Genomic DNA, 13,871 nt, shown 5'->3' on the forward strand with positions numbered 1-13,871 from the left:
TTTTAATGTAAATACTGGTTTATGAAAAGAACGAATAAGAAATACATTTAAAACAATATTCAGTAATTTACTTTGATTTTAATAATGTAAATGGAATTAATTATAGGGTTAGAGTGACAGAATTAGCATTTGTAATAATTACATACGAAACAAACATTATACTGATTTATTTTAATTTACAGTTGTGACAACAGCTATATTGTATCTAGTCTCAACCTCCAATCACCTCGACTGAGCTTGGACACAAGCCCTCGACCAAGCAACTCAGGGAGTAAAAGAAACTTTGGAGATCCATCTTTCCCTTCTGGATTGGCTACCCGCATCCTGGTCGACAGGAGTCATAGGCAGGCTCACTTTTGCTGCTATTATGTAGTCCCTGTGATTTCATAGCTCTGGGAGGAGGCTCCGATGAGTGCTGCTGAACAGCTTTCTGCCACTGCCTGCTCCCAGACAGGCTAGCAGTGTGTAGTTCAGGGTTCTCCAAACCGGTCCTGGAGGGCCGGATCCATGCCAGATTTTATGCATATCCCCATTTAGATACATGTAGTTATTTTAAAAATCTGGCATGGAACCAGCCCTCCAGGACCGGTTTGGAGAACCCTGTAGTTAGTGTCTTACGTTATAACAGTGGCGCTGAACAAGCACTTACCTCTTTGTGTGATGCTGGCACTGTGACAGTGGCTTACATCCTGGGAGCATCAGTGCATGGTGGCACATGACATGCTGCTGAAGTTGAACTATGTCACAATGCCATCAGCCCAGCCTTTTCACTGTGTCACCTGTTTAGAAGTGCATTGCCATTTTTTTGGGAGGGGAGGGTGGATATTTTTATGCCAGAGCTGCTCTTGTGAATATGTTGTTAGTAGGTGGGGACTTTCCACCTGTGTTCCTGTGTTAATTGTATGGCAATGCATTGTCATAATGTGCATTTTAATATGTACTACAAGACCTGCTGATGAGTGACTTTGCCAATGGAATGACATTCATCACTGTGTTCCCTTTGCTGAGGTATGGTGTGAGAGGGTTTTTAATGGAGCTGAGGGCAGCCTCTGGGCAATAGCCGTCCTCTGGTACTGTGTTGGCTGCATGGATGTCTGGTGCTAGTATGCACCATGATCTGGTGTGTTAGGTGAGCAGCAGCATGTCTTGGGTATGGCTTGGTGCTCTGCGGGCTGGGCGGTGTCATCTGAAGTCTGTGGGATCAGTGCAAACCCTGATCTGATTGAGGATGGTGAGCTGGAAATCCTGGGTGAGGAAATGGGAGAGAGGAGTATAAGGGCCAGAGAGGGCCCTGCTGCCTGTAGTTACAGTGGTAGTGTGCATCAGCTGTGATCCGGGAGAGCATGTGATGTGTTGAGTCATTGGTTTGGGAGAGAGGATGAGGGTGGGTCTATGTGCGTGGTTGTGTCTATGCAAGTCTGATTGTCTCTGCCTGTTTAGTTGGTGTGTATAACGTACACTTAGACAGGGTCAGTGCTTGATTTGAATAAGTGCCGGGCCCAAAGTATTGCTCAGAAGCCCGTGGATAGCACTGATTGCCAGTGCTGTGCATTCTTCACTTCACCTCATACCTCTTTCATCCACCATCAGAAACTCCCTGCCCCTTTATCTAATTCTTTTAGGTTGTTTTTTTGTCCCTACTTTATTTCTTTGCCAACGTTTTTCCGTCTTTCTTTTCTTCCTTTTTTCCCACTTGTGTATTTTTCTTTCCCTTGGTCAAAGTCAGATGAGAAAAAATAAGTGCTGTCCACAAAAGCAAGTGCTGGTGGATCCCACCTACAACTACTGTCTCGAATTAAGCTCTGGTCAAGTTGAATGAGTGCTGAATGTGTGTTTCATTTATGTTTGCATGTACTGTCATCAGTGACTGTAAGAGGTGGTTGGCAGTCTTTCTGGTGAAACTGTGCGATGTATGTTTGGTGCCGCCATACCGGGCGCTATCTTATGCCGCTAAACAAATGGATGGACGATGAAAGGGGTCTGGGCCAGCAGATGGTGAAATGCATGTGTGCTGTTTAGACCAGGAGTTTAGCTGCTGTCACTCAGGTCGTTTTAATGTTGTAGGCCAAGGGGCATGCAGACCACTGCAGGGGGAGTTGGTTTGGCTTAAGGGCCGATGTATGTGTGTTCAAAGCAACACAATGCAAGTGGGATAGGGTGGTGGTGGTATTTAGCACTGTGGTACTTGAGGATCTGACTCAGGGGATAAACGGCTTGTAATAAGATTGAGGGAGAGTGCAAAGAGTGGCTTGCAGTGTGTGTGTGTGAGCGTCTGATGCTGAAGTTTTGGCAGTGGGAAGATTTTGGCACAGTGGTTATTGTAAAGTACGTAAAGGGACGTGCTGAGGCATATGCTTGGGTTGGGCTGAGCAAGTAGCAGACTTAAGGCAACATTTGCATGTTTTGTTCAGTTGCAAAAAGATTGCTGCCGGTTGGCCTTTGGCACTGTTGTGGTATGTTACCGGGAATTTTTACAGCGAAGAGCGTGCTAATGGGCTGGCCTCTTAGCGCTGTGTACAGACATCAGACAGCAGTTGACATTTATCAAGAGAAGGTTCTCCACTGGGAGATTTTGTTCCCAAACAAGATCAGGGTGAGTGGATAGTTTATAGGGTGTGCCATTTGGAAGTACTGTATAGTGGGGGGGCTCCTGCGACCTTCCGGGCATGTGAGTGTGGCGTGTGTAGTGGGTTGTGTCATTGGGAAGTTCTGTAGAGTGGGGTGGCTCCTGCGACCTTCTGGGTATGTCAGTGTGGCGTGTGTAGTGGGTTGTGTCATTGGGAAGATCTGTGGAGTGGGGTGGCTCCTGCGACCTTCCGGGCATGTGAGTGTTGCGTGTGTAGTGGGTTGTGTCATTGGGAAGTTCTGTGGAGTGGGGTGGCTCCTGCGACCTTCCTGGCATGTGAGTGTTGCGTGTGTAGTGGGTTGTGTCATTGGGAAGTTCTGTGGAGTGGGGTGGCTCCTGCGACCTTCCTGGCATGTGAGTGTTGCGTGTGTAGTGGGTTGTGTCATTGGGAAGTTCTGTGGAGTGGGGTGGCTCCTGCGACCTTCCTGGCATGTGAGTGTTGCGTGTGTAGTGGGTTGTGTCATTGGGAAGTTCTGTAGAGTGGGGTGGCTCCTGCGACCTTCCGGGCATGTGAGTGTTGCGTGTGTAGTGGGTTGTGTCATTGGGAAGTTCTGTGGAGTGGGGTGGCTCCTGCGACCTTCCTGGCATGTGAGTGTTGCGTGTGTAGTGGGTTGTGTCATTGGGAAGTTCTGTGGAGTGGGGTGGCTCCTGCGACCTTCCGGGCACGTGAGTGTGGCGTGTGTGGTGTGTTGTGCAAGTTCTGTGGAGTGGGGTGACTCCTGCGACCTTACGGGCATGTGAGTGTTGCGTGTGTTGTGCAAGTTCTGTGGAGTGGGGTGTCTCCTGCGACCTTCCGGGCATGTGAGTGTTGCTTGTGTGGTCGGTTGTGTCACTGGGAAGTTCTGTAGAGTGGGGTGGCTCCTGCGACCTTCCGGGCATGTGAATGTTGCGTGTGTGGTGGGTTGTGCAATTGGGAAGGTCTGTAGAGTGGGGTCGCTCCTGCGACCTTCCGGGCATGTGAGTGTTGCTTGTGTGGTGGGCTGTGCCATTGGGAAGTTCTGTAGAGTGGGGTGGCTCCTGCGATCTTCCTGGCATGTAAGTGTTGCGTGTGTAGTGGGTTGTGTCATTGGGAAGTTCTGTGGAGTTGGGTGGCTCCTGCGACCTTCCGGGCATGTGAGTGTGGCGTGTGTGGTGTGTTGTGCAAGTTCTGTGGAGTGGGGTGTCTCCTGCGACCTTACGGGCATGTGAGTGTGGTGTGTGTAGTGGGTCGGGTCATTGGGAATTTCTGTAGAGTGGGGTGGCTCCTGCGACCTTCTGGGCATGTGAGTGTGGCGTGTGTAGTGGGTTGTGTCATTGGGAAGTTCTGTGGAGTGGGGTGGCTCCTGCGACCTTCCGGGCATGTGAGTGTTGCGTGTGTAGTGGGTTATGTCATTGGAAAGGTATGTGGAGAGGGGTGGCTCCTGCGATCTTCCTGGCATGTAAGTGTTGCGTGTGTAGTGGGTTGTGTCATTGGGAAGTTCTGTGGAGTGGGGTGGCGCCTGCGACCTTCCGGGCATGTGAGTGTGGCGTGTGTGGTGTGTTGTGCAAGTTCTGTGGAGTGGGGTGTCTCCTGCGACCTTACGGGCATGTGAGTGTTGCGTGTGTTATGCAAGTTCTGTGGAGTGGGGTGTCTCCTGCGACCTTCCGGGCATGTGAGTGTTGCTTGTGTGGTCGGTTGTGTCACTGGGAAGTTCTGTAGAGTGGGGTGGCTCCTGCGACCTTCCGGGCATGTGAATGTGGCGTGTGTAGTGGGTTGTGTCATTGGGAAGTTCTGTGGAGTGGGGTGGCTCCTGCGACCTTCCGGGCATGTGAGTGTGGCGTGTGTGGTGTGTGGTGCAAGTTCTGTGGAGTGGGGTGTCTCCTGCGACCTTCCGGGCATGTGAGTGTTGCTTGTGTGGTCGGTTGTGTCACTGGGAAGTTCTGTAGAGTGGGGTGGCTCCTGCGACCTTCCGGGCATGTGAATGTTGCGTGTGTGGTGGGTTGTGCAATTGGGAAGGTCTGTAGAGTGGGGTCGCTCCTGCGACCTTCCGGGCATGTGAGTGTTGCTTGTGTGGTGGGCTGTGCCATTGGGAAGTTCTGTAGAGTGGGGTGTCTTCTGCGACCTTCCGGGCATGTGAGTGTAGCGTGTGTAGTGGGTTGGGTCATTGGGAAGTTCTGTAGAGTGGGGTGGCCCCTGCGACCTTCTGGGCATGTGAGTGTGGCGTGTGTAGTGGGTTGTGTCATTGGGAAGTTCTGTGGAGTGGGGTGGCTCCTGCGACCTTCCGGGCATTTGAGTGTTGCGTGTGTAGTGGGTTGTGTCATTGGAAAGGTCTGTGGAGTGGGGTGGCTCCTGCGATCTTCCTGGCATGTAAGTGTTGTGTGTGTAGTGGGTTGTGTCATTGGGAAGTTCTGTGGAGTGGGGTGGCGCCTGCGACCTTCCAGGCATGTGAGTGTGGCGTGTGTGGTGTGTTGTGCAAGTTCTGTGGAGTGGGGTGTCTCCTGCGACCTTACGGGCATGTGAGTGTTGCGTGTGTTGTGCAAGTTCTGTGGAGTGGGGTGTCTCCTGCGACCTTCCTGGCATGTGAGTGTTGCGTGTGTGGTGGGTTGTGTCATTGGGAAGTTCTGTAGAGTGGGGTGGCTCCTGCGACCTTCCGGACATGTGAGTGTTGCGTGTGTTGTGCCATTGGGACGTTCTGTAGAGTGGGGTGTCTCCTGCGACCTTCCGGGCATGTGAGTGTGGCGTGTGTAGTGGGTTGTGTCATTGGAAAGGTCTGTGGAGTGGGGTGGCTCCTGCGACCTTCCTGGCATGCGAGTGCTGCGTGTGTAGTGGGTTGTGTCATTGGAAAGTTCTGTGGAGTGGGGTGGCTCCTGCGACGTTCCGTGCATGTGAGTGCGGCGTGTGTGGTGTGTTGTGCAAGTTCTGTAGAGTGGGGTGGATCCTGCGACCTTCCGGGCATGTGAGTGTTGTGTGTGTGTTGGGTTGTGTCAATGGGAAGTTCTGTCGAGTGGGGTGGATCCTGCGACCTTCTGGGCATGTGAGTGTTGCTTGTGTGGTGGGTTGTGTCATTGGGAAGTTCTGTAGAGTGGGGTGGCTCCTGCGACCTTCCGGGCTTGTGAGTGTTGCGTGTGTGGTGGGTTGTGTCAATGGGAAGTTCTGTAGATTGGGGTGGATCCTGCGACCTTCTGGGCATGTGAGTGTTGCTTGTGTGGTGGGTTGTGTCATTGGGATGTTCTGTAGAGTGGGGTGGCTCCTGCGATGTTCCGGGCATGTGAGTGTGGCGTGTGTGGTGTGTTGTGCAAGTTCTGTAGAGTGGGGTGTCTCCTGCGACCTTCCGGGCATGTGAGTGTTGCGTGTGTTGTGCCATTAGGAAGTTCTGTCGAGTGGGGTGGATCCTGCGACCTTCCGGGCATGTGAGTGTTGCGTGTGTGGTGGGTTGTGTCATTGGGAAGTTCTGTAGAGTGGGGTGGCTCCTGCGACCTTCCGGGCTTGTGAGTGTTGCGTGTGTGGTGGGTTGTGTCAATGGGAAGTTCTGTAGAGTGGGGTGGATCCTGCGACCTTCAGGGCATGTGAGTGTTGTTTGTGTGGTGGGTTGTGTCATTGGGAAGTTCTGTAGAGTGGGGTGGCTCCTGCGACCTTCCGGGCTTGTGATTGTTGCGTGTGTGATGGGTTGTCTCTACACAGATGTTTGAGTCTTCAAATCTGCGTCCATTTTCCCTGTGTCAACTGTGCCTGTAGAAACTTTCTAGTGCAAAGTTGGTGGTGATTCAGTTTCTTAATTCTCATCCGCGCGCTTCGCTCCTGATGCAAAGATAGCTCAGTGAGCTGGGCATAACTCTGCTGTCTGACACAAGTGAGAGATGGCATTGCTGGCTGCTCTGTGGGAGATAGCAGCCAGAAAAGCGAGGGACTGATCAGTCTATACTAAGGGGGTATTTAGTTGTTGTCAGCTTCAGGAATAGTTGTGCTGTGACAGAGGAGAGATAGCTCTGCTGTCTGGACTGAGTGAGGAATATTTCAGCTGGACAAAGGATAAATGACAAACGACAGTAAACTCTGTCCCGCTGCTGGAGGGTTTGTCCCAGTATTGGGGTAGTGATGAGGGGGGATGCTCGAAGAGGATGAGAGCAAACAAAAGGAGACACAAAATATGCAGTGCACACAATCTCGAGGCTCCCATTTTGCTTTTAAATAGCAGGCTGAGGTGATAATGCCACCGAGTGGTGTTAGACCTGGTTTCAGAATTCAAGTGCATATAATGAATAAGAACCTGTCTGTGCCTACAACGTTACCGCACGTTTTTCTGTGTGTATGTGCAGGTTTCTCCGACTAGTCCTTCGTTCGTGATAAATACACTCAGAAATGTGTGGTAATGCAGCAGCCGCATATTCCTGCCATGAATGCACCAACATAAATGAGAGCCACAGTGGGTTATCTAACTTTACGGGGACTTGGAGCTGGTCCGTGTTGAATAGGCCGGAACTTGCCAATCCATCTGCTCTAATGTGTTTTATTGGTGGGTGTGAAGCAGGCGCCTCCCCCTCATTTACATACAGTGCTTAATTTGATGCTGTGCTTTCCGGTGCTCAGCACTTAATGGGTTTCTGGTGCTGGGCACCTGCACCTAGTTGTCAACACCATACTTAGAACAGTCCACCCCATGGTGGCGTTGCTCATCTACTTTAGAGATGAGCAGAACAACGGTAGTTTAGGACTACAATGTACATTAAACTTGATAATATCTGCCTCCCCAACCATTCTTTTAGCTTTGGGGACCTGAAATAATCGGAACTGTCGCATTTACATTTGAGAGGGATGGTTAGTAGTTGTTTTGGCAACAATGACAAGGGTGAAGGGTGGTGCAAGCTGCAGTGGCCTCCTGGTCAGAGCCCTGGCGCTTAATATTTTACAAATTAAGCACTGCTACGACGTGCTTTTGGTCTGAAGATCGTGGTGATAAGCACAGCAGGCACTAACTGGACCCAGATACTGTACTTTAGAGATTAACTTCCTGGCCTTGTTGGTCGGCAGGTGGAAGCCATCCCTCGATGGAACAAGCCGTCTGTCTGTCCGTCTGCCTGTGCCCACGAGGGCCCTGGCGGACAGCTGAGTTATTCCGTTATTCGTGAGATTCCTAGAGGGTCACAGTGGAGTTTTATCATTTAACGCCCACTGAGGAATTCCGCGCAGCTGCGGTTTACCATGAGAAAGGGGCTGTGGCGAGACATGAAATCCAAGGCGCTGTGAAATGCAAGTGTAATCAGGGGGAGGTGGGGAAGAGGGTGGAGGGTGGAAACTACCCCTGAGAAACGTACAGCTATGCATCCCTCAGGGAGAACGCCTGGGGTAACCTACCCCCTTCCGTATCCGCCTTCCACACACCCTCATTCACACAGAGGCTGGGCAGTGGGCTTCGCGGCACGATCACAGCGCCTTCTTGTGCCCCACGAGCTGTAACTCTAAATCTGAGGCGGTGAGGTTGTAAAAGCCCACTCTGCAAATTCTATAGCCCAGAGAAGTTTTAAGTCATAGGCAAGGTGGGCCCAGCCTTTCAGTTGAGACAATGTTGCATTGTTACAAAAATTCACCCGGTCTCACCTGGGTTAACGGTTCTACTCCTGTATTTTTTTCTTTTTCCTAAATAGGGTGGGACACCTGTCCCTGTTACCCGGCAATGGATTGACCTATGGATGAGTCAAGCGTTTCTGACAATACAGTCAGCTAAGCCTGCCCAATCAGAAATCTGGTGTTTTCTTAACCTCTAAATAAGGTACGGAGGGCGACTAGGAGTGTGGCTGATTATCAAACCCTTAATTACCCTCTGAGGCTTTTCGCATCTTCCCAGGTCCAACAGCCCCCATTCCATCAACTATTCTAAGCGTCCGGTTCATGCTCTGTGAGGAAGGAGGGTTTGTCTGGGCTCTGGGTATGTTTGAAATATTCTTTCCAGGGGATCCTGTAAGGCTACCTTTCTTACATACAGGGCTGAACTGAACTAGAGCCAGGGCCAGATGGATGGTAGCAAACCTGCTAATTTGTATTCTTCTGTCTGGCACAATTGACTGGTGAGTTTGTAAACAACGAGATGCGAAATAATGGACATCAAAAGTGGACTGAGATCCCCAAGAGCTCTGAAAAAGACCCAAAGAATACAATTGACCTATGTTTTATGAAAGAAAGTGCTTGGCTACTTAAGTGCTAAAATAATGCGTGGACACTTCACTTAGGCCCAGAGTGCACTAGGTCCTTCTGTTTTATTGCACTGATCTTTATTTTAAAGTAATCTGTTTTAGCTGCTTGTAAATAAGGACATATTATTTTCCCAAGCAAAAGATCTGACTAGACTTTGAGTTTAGTGTGTGATATTTATTACAGTAAATCTGAATTAATACCCCATTGTCACGTGATAAAGTAAGTCTTGACTGCTCAGCTTGAGTAACCTCGTTGAGTGGAGTGTCGAAGCACAGTGACTTGAATCCAGTTGGAATGCACCAGTACTGGTGACCTGGACACACCGGTGATTAACAAGGGTACCCATCCATTGATTGTTGCAGGACTCATAGTACAGGTCTAATAAGCATTGCCACTCCTGGCCTTTTTAAGAATCTCCTTACGTATCCGTTGCAGATTACAAAATGTACATTTTATGATTTCAAGAGCTTTGATGCTAAATGCAAAGCCATGGGGTCTGAATATTTGACTCTGCTCTACACAATCTCAGGTGTGGTTTCTGTGACCGGCTCAACAAATGCGAGAACCGTGTCTGCCTGGCTGAAGCCAATGTTGTGTTATTTGTATCAGTGTCGTATGGAGTGCCTGCACTTTATGGGCACATGCGGCAAAGGAGGCTCCGGGGGCAAAAACACCAGCTAAGTAGATTCATAGATGGTATTCTTATGACCCATGTGCTGGGTACCTGGATGTGTGACCAGGGCCTTTTTTTATTTTCCTTGTTTACAAGTAAGTGTGTTTGTGAAACTCTTACACCCCAGGAAAGCTATGTAAAATATCTGACTTTACCTTGCATTTGCGAATTCCATTTTAATCTCTGCTGAGAGTATTCAGCAAGCGTGTGTAGTGCCATAAGGCGCCCATTACAAGTGTTGTGGAGCTGCCTATGCCGTAATACCTCACCCTGGAAATCCAGACACCATGGGATGCAGTAGTTTTACAGTGTGGTATCTGACCAGTATTATGAGTTTGCCAATTAGGAATGAGGAATAACTGCAGTCATCTGTGTTTCCGCACCGGTTCCATCTGTGTTTCCTGGCTTCAGGCCTCTTTTTCCAAGTGTGGTTTCACCACAAAACATGTAGTCTCGATTTAGCCAGAAACCCCTGTTACCGGATGAATCAGTATTTTCCTGAGTGCCATATCCAGCGGCTAGGTGCACGTCTCTCTTGATTGCTATATCTTCTCTGCTACCAAGTACCGGACTTTGTCCCCCTTTTCTATTATTTAGCTAATACACTGTCGCTGTGTGATCTACTGACAGATTTTACCTTATTTGTAATTTGTTTCGGGAAGACACTCAGTGCAAAGTCCACTGTTTTCACCATCCTAGCTAGCATCCTCCTGGGCAGTGATCCCGGCAGTGTCACCCATAAATTCTCCATGTGTGCTCCCCAGCTGGCTCGCGAGGACACCGGTAGTGATGTGCTCATTGTAAGACCTGGGTCAGAAGACCGCATGCCCATAAGTAAGTGTTTGCTTGTCCACATCATGTTACAGGTCTGCCCTCTTAGAGTTACACCCACTGGAGCCTGACAGCCTCTGTGGCCACTGACTGAGTCCTTCTGATCAAGCTGTCATGTGTGGCCTCACGTGTGGGAGCAGATGAATGCTTCCATCACAGTGTTCGCTGTCAGCGACTGGGTCAGCGGCGGAGGAGGCAGCAGGGAGCTGTGAACTGCACCTGGGGGTGAAGACAGGGGCTTCGGGGATAGACAGAATTCCCCTCCAAGGCTTTTCAACAGAGGAATCATCAGGCTGGAGGCAAGTTATGCTTGAAAGGAATAAGGAAGGTTCATCCAGCAGGGGTAATATGTAAAACCATATGCATTTATGATGATTCACACAGCAAGTCATGGGCTCCCGCTGTCATATTTTGGTGATCAGCTGGACAGCAACATCAGTTTGTTTAATTTCCTCAGACTGATTTCCTGTCTGCAGGAATAAGAGTTCCTCTCTCAAATAAATAAATAAATAAATCAAGGTTATTTTACCCTAAAAAATAGATTAATTGGCATGACAGAAGAAATAATAGCTGAGCAGATCCAGGGTGCCACTAAGATTTGAGATCGAAGGATATCTGGGAGGGTGGGCTGCTGTAGAAGATCCAGGCACCCCCTGCAGAGGACTGTTGCAGATCACAGGCCACTCCCTCTTCCTAAGTATGCCATGATTCAATTTCCGCTTCCTCCTTAGTGTAGGACCTTGGAAACGGATGTTGTCAAGTCTTAGCGCACGTGAGGTCTTCTGCACAGATCCAGGCGGAGGTCATAGGGTCAGTGCTGGACTCTGTGAGTGTCCTCAGGCTCTGGGCTTACATGGCGGCAGAACAAGCCTGGCCTGTCAGGAAACAAGCAGCCTTTTCATTCATCTTACCAGCTCTCCCAACCCTTTGCCATTCCCTTATCTCCGGTTTCTTGCAAATGACTTGAAATTGAGGGTCCCATTAAGTAATTGGGAACCTGGCGGCCAGAAGTGTCGTTTTCAATCGCCCATCGCCTTCAGATGGACAGGCTGCGTTCATGCGCCCGTATGGGTCAGCCTTTGAAGGGGTCTGGTCACTGACCCTAGCACAGGGCACCCATAGTTGAAAGAATCAAAGTCCACGCTCAGCCTCTGGCTCGGTGGCTGGGAAGGCCTGAGGGTGCTCGTTTTGGGGGTGCCCACTTTGATCTCGGTCCATGAAGGCTAGAGAGGCCCGCAGTAATTGTACGTGGGGGAATCTGAGGACCGGATAATTACCACTGGCGCTTTTCAAGGTTTAAACTGCTCTCCGCCTGGATGAGCCACAGCACAGATCTGCACTCTCAAAGCACAATTAGACCTAATTGCAATGGAAGGACGCTAATTATCACTGGGCATGCCCTAGCACTAAAGTGCCAGCTAGCCCGACCACTGTAGGGAGAAATCGTCCACGAAGTCATCTTCAAGCATTGGCAAAGCCAATAGGTCTCGACTATGAGAGAACTATTGGCTTAGTAAATGTTGGGCAGAGACGCTGACTTCAGAACTGGGGCACCAGGTTCGAGTCTTGGCTTCACCTCAATATGCTGTGATTCTTGGCAAATCACTTAAACATTTGTGCCTAAAAATAAAATTAATATATATATTTTTTGAGTTTTATATAGCGCAAACTCGACCCAAAGGTATCAGAGTGCTTTACCTGAGCACCGGTGGCATTACAGATGGACATATTTTATGGTTTTTATTAGGCATGGGGAGATTAAGTGATTTGCCCAGAATCACAGGATATTGAGAGTCCCTGCCGAGTCTCGAACCCGGTTTCCCAACTTCGAAGTCGACCTCTCTAACCATTACTGGTGCTCATGTAAGGCTCTCTCAATACAACAGGAGCTCAAGGGCGCCCGCCAGTCAAAAAACTCTACAAACAAAAAAATCCTTGAGAATTATCACACTATATACACAGTTCAAGAGGAAGCCCCTGACATCTATGTTTATTGGTAGGGTAGGTTCCTGTTCCAATTTCCTTTTGGAAAGTATCCCAGTGCCTGTGTGTGATACTTTGGCCAGGCAAAGTGACAGAGCACATTCACATCAATCTTACTCATCAAGACTGTGCACACCAAACGAAGCCTTGACGATCACAGTGACTCGCTCAGACCTTCCGACCAGCTTTGACTTTTCAGCTTGCCTTCCTACGCTTCGCGCTTATGTCCCTGGCAACAACAGTGACTCGTCCTGGCCCTCTGACCTGTTCAGACTCTCAATCCCATCTTGGTTGTTCCTTAAATGGGCTAGCTTTCTTGAACAGATTACATTTGACCCCTTACACAGTCTAAATGCTATCAGCCCTAATATTTGCCACTTCTATTTGTGACTTGTGCCTTAAGCTGTAACGTACAAACTCTTATGCCTTGAAAAAGCCAGAGGCCTGCACACCACTTTGGGCTAAACACGTGTTGGTTGTCTTTTTGCACATTCTCTGTTTACAATAGGCACACAATTAAATAGAATCTACAAAAGTCAAATCAATGACCAATGGTTTTTTCCCATTAGGGCATTCCGAATTAAACTATAAGATTCCTTCCAGCTCTGTCTACCTCTCTAAAAACACATCTCAAAGTATGCCAGCCAAAAGCCATGAGTTTCATACAATCAGTAATTAATTAAGAACTTCAATTCATGTTTAATGCACCTCAAAAGTGACGTCCAAGTATATAATAATATAATATAAAGTTGCTGAGGGCTCCTCTGCCCCCAAAAAGTGCTTTCGCACCATATCCTCGCCAAAAGGTATTGACCAAACCAGTAGGTCCCAAAGGCGAGACTTATCGGTTTTGCCAATGTTTGTAATTATATTTCAGCATCATGCTAGCCAGAGACTAGTTTTCAGGTACTCTTCCAGACTTAATTGCGGGATTTTGAGCTATTGTCATTGTAAACGACAATGCCTTTTATTTTGTGTCTTTAAAAAACCTGCAATAATAAAAGGCATTGTCATTTACAATACTAATATGTCAAAGTTTCTAAAATGCGAGACCTATTGCATTGCAAGTTGTTGTTGTTTATAAGCGCCCCATGCTGCGCTTTCACATTAATAGAGGCCACGCCCCTTTCTTTAGACAAGCTGTGTCTAAAGAAAGGTCCATTGCAGCTATTAAAGGGAAAGCGCGGTATGGGGCACTTTTATCAAAAAAAGCATTTGTTTGTCAACTTGACAAACAAATGCTTATTTTGTAAACGCCCCGTAAGAGCGCGCATGATGCGCTGAATGTTACAGGAAAGCAAGTAGTGCCTGCAGTAGGAGAAAGGCATTTAAGAAAATAGTGCTTACAGACAAAATAGGAGGTACCATGTAACAACTGAATTAAAAGTGCCAGTCCTCATGGGAGGTTACAAATGAAGACAAGGCAGTAATAAGGAGGGACAAACAAGCCTCTTAACGAAGCCAGCATTTACGAAGAACAATGACAGAAGCCAATGACGAATATGGGGGAGGGTGGGCGCGGCTTCAAGTCCATATTCCAATACAGCATGCCTCCCAGAGTAGCGCATGTATTGCCCAGGCCCGCCCTTAAAAGGTGTCTATTACGAGGA

At 48.7% G+C, this 13,871-nt stretch overlaps 1 protein-coding gene across 4 annotated transcripts in view; it reads right to left on the reverse strand.

Moving 5' to 3' along the window:
• The window catches only part of COL18A1 (collagen type XVIII alpha 1 chain), a 439,200-nt gene that overhangs the window by 120,508 nt on the left and 304,821 nt on the right, over positions 1 to 13,871 (reverse strand). The gene's annotated exons all lie outside the window — the stretch shown is intronic.

This window comes from Lissotriton helveticus, chromosome 3_1 (genome assembly GCF_964261635.1).
Source record: "Lissotriton helveticus chromosome 3_1, aLisHel1.1, whole genome shotgun sequence".
In the NCBI taxonomy this organism is placed as follows: Eukaryota; Metazoa; Chordata; class Amphibia; order Caudata; family Salamandridae; genus Lissotriton; species Lissotriton helveticus.